We start from the raw sequence: 6,000 nt of genomic DNA, 5'->3' as shown, positions 1-6,000 counted from the left end.
ATGTTATTCTCAAGAACGCTGTGTGAAGAGGTGACATGGGGTTGGTTGGTGTTGTCTTTGAGCGGTCACACTCTTAAACCTTAATCATTGTGTTTACTGTGCCTTGTCATATTGTTAGAATACTTTTCTATCGGTGCCCCAAGGTGTATAATTAAAATTGTTATTACAACACAGGAAAGGCAGCAGAAATCATAATATTCCCTTGCATTTTGTTTTATCCAGCTTCCGTTTTCAACCATGAATTTTCATGTATTAGTTGTTATTAAATTTTAATCCTTGGTCTCTCTCTCTCTCTTACTAGAAGAAAAGATAAGAAACAAAGGTAATTTTGATTTTATTCATACAAATACAAGGTTTATATTTACCAAAAACAGATGAATTGCTTAACAGTCTTTGAAATCACCCCAAAGATGTGTCTATCTAGATCAGTGGTTCCCAACTTTCCTAATGCCGTGACTGTTTATTACAGTTCCTCATATTGTGGTGACCCCCAACCATAAAATTATTTTTTGCAACTTTATAACTATAATTTTGTGACTATTCTGAATCATAATGCAAATATTTTTGGAGACAGGGGTTTGACAAATGAATTGTAACCTACAGGTTGAGAATGACTGCTCCAGAACTTAGAATATTATCTTATATAAAAGAAAAGACTTTGAAAAATCCTTTGGATGAAGTTGGGCCCCAAGTCCAAAGATTATTGTCTGCGCAAGTGAACAAAAAGGAGAATATAGACTCAGACAAAATGACCATGCATAAAAGGGGGCTGGTGCTAGAGTTATGCTAATACAGGCACAATGCCCACTATCACCCAACAGGTAGAAATGACTCTTCTCTAGAGCCTTTGAAGGAATAGTGGCTCTGCTCATACCTTAATTTTAGACTTTTGAGTCCAGATTTCTAAGAGATTTACATTCTTTTATGTTCTGCTATGCAGGTGACAAGTGTCTGGTTTGGTAGGCATATGACAGAAGTTCAGATTTGATTATGGGAGATTGAGTACTGCTGCTACCATTGATGAAAATACAGGATTGGTGTCCACTCTGGGAATGATGAGGAAGATGGAGCAGAGACGGCTTCTGCTGCTTTAGAGAATATGTGAATTGCTGTGGACAGACTGCTGCTGGTAGAAGATGGAGCAGGAGAGGTTCATATTCTTCCCTGGCGAGGTCTTGGAAGTAAATAAGAAGCTTGTTACAGAAAACTGTGGTGAAAGTTTACAGTAGCATTTGGCTGAATCAAGTTCTGCTGGATGGAAGGTGGGTGTACAGGTGATGCACTTGACTGTTCATCTGAGGACTTTTCCATCGAGCTGCTAAGTCGGAGCCAACCTTCTCTTTGCTGCTTGTAAGGATGTGGGATATAAAAATGATATATTGGGGAAAAACTTTCCTACAATAAGGAACCAGGACATGATGTTTGGGAACATCCTAATCTATCTAGAATTCAAAATTGGGAAATACAGTTTTGGGAAAACGTGACCTGGAGAGAGGTATAAGGTCATTGCTGAACAACTCTTCTGCTGAAGAGATAAAAGTTAGGGTACCCTTGGATCTGCTGGGTTTTCTCAGCAAATCCAGGGTTATACAAGAAAAAATGTGAAAGATGTACATTCCAATGATGTAGATTCACACCGTGATACAATGGAACTCCATATATTTGGGAATTTTAAAAGCATAGACTGAGCAGAGTGGAGACTGAAGGAAGTAAATGAAAGTTGTCAAATTCCCAGGACTAGACAGCTGACAGAGCTTGTTACTCAGCAAGGTGTGTTACTCTCCAAGAAAAGGAGTGAAATTACTGCCAGAGCAGAGCCTTTGGTGAAGGGGCCAAAGCCATTGGCCCACAGGCAGTAATTTGAGATGCAGATGCAGATGCAGAGGCAGAGGTAGGTGGCTCCATCGGACAGAGGGTAATGTGGTTGCTGCCACCCCTGGATCCTCAGAGAGTAACAGAGTCAGAGGCCTACAGTGTAAAGTTAGGAACTCCAAGAAGACAATATTTGATATATATGTAGATATGTATATATATATATATATTTCTGAAAATATGTGAACAAAATACCTAGGGAAATGCTACAGTCTAAAATACCTAAAATTACAACAAAAATGTATCTGAAATTTTTTCTTATAAGCCAGGTCAGCTCCAGAGCAGTACACGAGATGTGGAGTTGACGTTCTCTTGGAGCGCCTGGAATTGCATGACTATATGCATAGTAGAGGAGAGAAATTGTAGGAAACAGAACTAAAAATATTATAAGACAACAGTCATTGAGTAAACCAGAGGAAAAAGTGCTGCCCTGTAGTGGGAGGTTGCTTTCTGATCACCAGGCTAGCTCCAGATTCAGTGAGAGACTTTGTCTCAAGGGAATATGGTAGACAGGGACACATCCAGACATGTATGTCCTCCTCAGGCCACGACATGTGCATCACAGTATACACATGCATATACACTACTTCTACACCACATAGACAGACACATGTATATACAGAGGGAACCAGATATAGACTTTAAGATAGAATATCTTTCAAACAAAAGATATAGTACCTAGAAGTAAATAGGAAAGCTGCATTGTGCATAGCTGAAGGAAGCACTTGTACTAGTGAACCTGAAATAAAAGGGAAAGTTGAATTTACAAAAGGCAGAATGTGTTAGAGATGAGCAAAGGAAATTGGAATGCTGAGTGAAAAAGTAAAACGTGCAATTAATTGAAGTTCTGAAAAAAGAATAAAGGGAAGGACCAGCAATATTTAAATTGATAATGACTTAGAATTTTTTCAAATCAGATTAAAGATGGAATTTTCAAAAAAATATTGAAAGTATAGCCATATATACATATATATACATATATATATATTCATAGTTAGACACATCAAAAACTTGTAGGCTCAAAATAATTGAAAGAAGTTTCAAACTCAGGTTGGAGAGAAAAAGAGAAGAAATGATCCCTGCATATTAATGAGGATGAATTTTGTACATAAGCATTGGTGGTACAAATGAACTCCTGTCTAAGTTAAGGTTTAAACATATCTACAAGTATAATCTTATGCTAAACTGCAGACATGTTAGATATAATCAGAGTTCAATTGACATTAACTAATTTTGAAGTTTGTATAGTTAACTAATCAGGATAATGTTTGGAAAAGTAAGAAGTATACACTTCAATTTAATGAGAGAGGGGACATCAGGTAGCACTGACGTGGTATGCGCTGTATATAAGATTCTGCTTACTTAATTCTCACAACCATCTTAGGAGACTACCCTGTCATCTAAATTCTTGCAGAAGTAACTCAGGTACATGAAGAGTAAAGCAAGTTCCTGAGAGTCTTAGAATTGGTATGTGCTGAAGCTGGGTTTTGAACTCTTCTTTCACTCATCAGACTGAAAACTCTTTAGATTTATTTTATTCGTACTTTTTCTTGTGCATGTACATTCGGTCTGCATGTGTGTATGGTGTCCAGAGGCTGGAGGAGGCCCCCAGATTCTTTGAAGCTGGAGTTACAGGCAGCTGTGAGCTGCCTGATATGAATGCTGGGAAACAAACTCAGGTCTTTTGCAATGTCAGTGAATTCTCTCTATTGCTGAGCCATATCTCTAGCTGAACACTGAAACTCTTAACCACTGAACATCATTGTGTCTGGGTGGAAAAAAGATATTGTAGAAATCAAAGCAAGGGAACCAAAGCCATTCACTCACTCACTTATTCAAGAAACATATCTCAAACCCTTATTTTGTCTCAGGTACTACTGTGGGAGTCCTCAACAAGAAAACAGTAAATGTCCAGGATCTCATAGAATGTGTTCCTTAATGGAATAATCTTAATGAAGTTAACACTCTAATTAAATGATAAAAATTATGCAGGTAAAAGGATAGGACTAAAGACAATTGTGTGTATTTCTTTAAGAGAAACACAATCGAAAGGAAACAGAATTTTTGAGATAAATAGCCAAATAGCCAAAAACTCAAGCTAATTGTATCTGTGTTATACCAGAACAAGTAGTTTGTTGAGGAAGAATGACATTAATGGAGACAAAGAAGTCTACTTTATTTTGATAAGGATTCAATTTATCAGGATGATATTCTAATCCAAATGTTCTATGTATCCCGTAATATAGCTTTAAAACACAGCAAGTAAATTTGAAGTAAATAGGAGACTCTCAAAAGTTTGATTTTAACATACCTTGTATTCATAAATAGATCGAGCAGATAAAAAAATCAATGAGACTATAGAGGATCTGATCTAGGCAATTAACAGGATTAGTGAAATAGGACTTCTTGTAAACGCCATAACCCAATGTTCCTGGTGCTTTAAAAACATAGAGGTGATACCATAACAGAGGGAGTCATTATAGGTTTGAGGAGAGATCAGGCACTAGTGAGATTTCCAGAGATCTACAATGATAACACCAACTGGCAAACTAAGCAATAGTGGAGAGGCTAACTTAAATGCCCTTCCCTGCTAATGAGATTGAGGACTACATTATATTCCATCCTAGAGACTTCATCCAGTGGCTGATGGAAGCAGAGGCAGACACCCACAGCTAAACACTGAACTGAACTACTGGAACCCAGTTCCAGAGAGGGAAGAGTGATGAGCAAAGGGGTCAAGAATGGACCTGAACAAGGGGGAGATCTTGGACCCCAGACTGATGGCTGAGAGGCCAGCATGGGACTGATCCAGACCCCCTGAATGTGGGTGTCAGTGAGGAAGCCTGGGCAATCTACGGAGCCTTGGGTAGTAGATCAGTATTTATCCCTGGCATACAAATGGGCTTTGGGTGCCCATCCCACATTGAGGGATGCTCTCTCAACCTGGACACATGGGGGAGGGCTTAGGTCCTGCCCTGGATGAAATGACAGACTCTGGAGATCCCCTATGGAGGGCCTCACCCTCCCTGAGGAGGGGAGTGGGGATTGGGTGGGGGGCTGGGAGGCTGGGCAGGCAGGAGAGGAGGGGAGGGAGAGGGAGCTGGGATTGACATGTGAAGCAAGTTTGTTTCTAATTTAAATTTAAAAAATAAAAGACTTGTGGATTAAGCAGAATAAGTTTCTAAATTTAAAAAAATCAGAAAAACATAGTAAAAACCAAAAAAAATCAGAAAAACAAACAAACAAAACCACAGAAGTGAAGAGTTAATGTCATTGATGTCCTGACTAGGATAAGAACAAAAATCAACATTTGGATTTCATGTGGACTGTACGAGCAGCAAATAAAGGAAAGACTACCATTGTTCTACATACCCTAAAGGATGACTTAGAAAGGCACACTAACAAAGATCAATATTTTCTATAGAGCCTCAGCATCCACTTATAAAGAATCAGTGGTGGTTTCACCTTTGTTAGTTTTAAATTAAGCATCCTGCTGCATTAAAAATTTGTATTTAGAGTATTCAAATCACACCATACATGAGAAGGCAAATGATGAACCTTACACTCACCAAGAACCAAACACCCATAAAGGAGTAACTGGAAATATCTGATAATTTTCTTCCTTTTTTTCTCCCTCCCCCTTCCCAGGCAACAGTGTATGACTTAATTCACCTAAACTAATGGACCATAGAGCGAATGTGCCAGTAACCTTGGATCTTCTCTCTAATGAGCCCCAGCCTTATTCTGAACCATCACATGTGCCACAAAACCACCAGAGTTACCAAAGGACAAACTTCAACCTGTTTCCTTGTCTCCTTTGTGTTTTTCTTTATTCGTGCAAGCTATGTCCTAAATTCAAGAGTTACAAATGCTAAGCTTCCCAGCATCATCTGGTGAGACTTGAGGAGCTTATCCTAGGTCCATAAACTAAGGGACAGATTATCAGAAGACTGCTATCTCTGCTTGTCTTTTATCCCATAACTGTTTCACCCACTTGATTAACATAGGGCTCTAGCTCTCATGATTCTTGCACAGCAAACCGTCCGGGTCAGATTTCACAATTTAGTTCACTGTTGCATTACTTGTTCCTTATCCAGTGGATGGAATAGCATCAGAATTCTGCCATAT

This window comes from Mesocricetus auratus, unplaced genomic scaffold (genome assembly GCF_017639785.1).
Source record: "Mesocricetus auratus isolate SY011 unplaced genomic scaffold, BCM_Maur_2.0 Super-Scaffold_100010, whole genome shotgun sequence".
In the NCBI taxonomy this organism is placed as follows: Eukaryota; Metazoa; Chordata; class Mammalia; order Rodentia; family Cricetidae; genus Mesocricetus; species Mesocricetus auratus.
The sequence above is the reverse complement of the archived record's forward strand: the minus strand, read 5'-3'. Positions refer to the sequence as shown.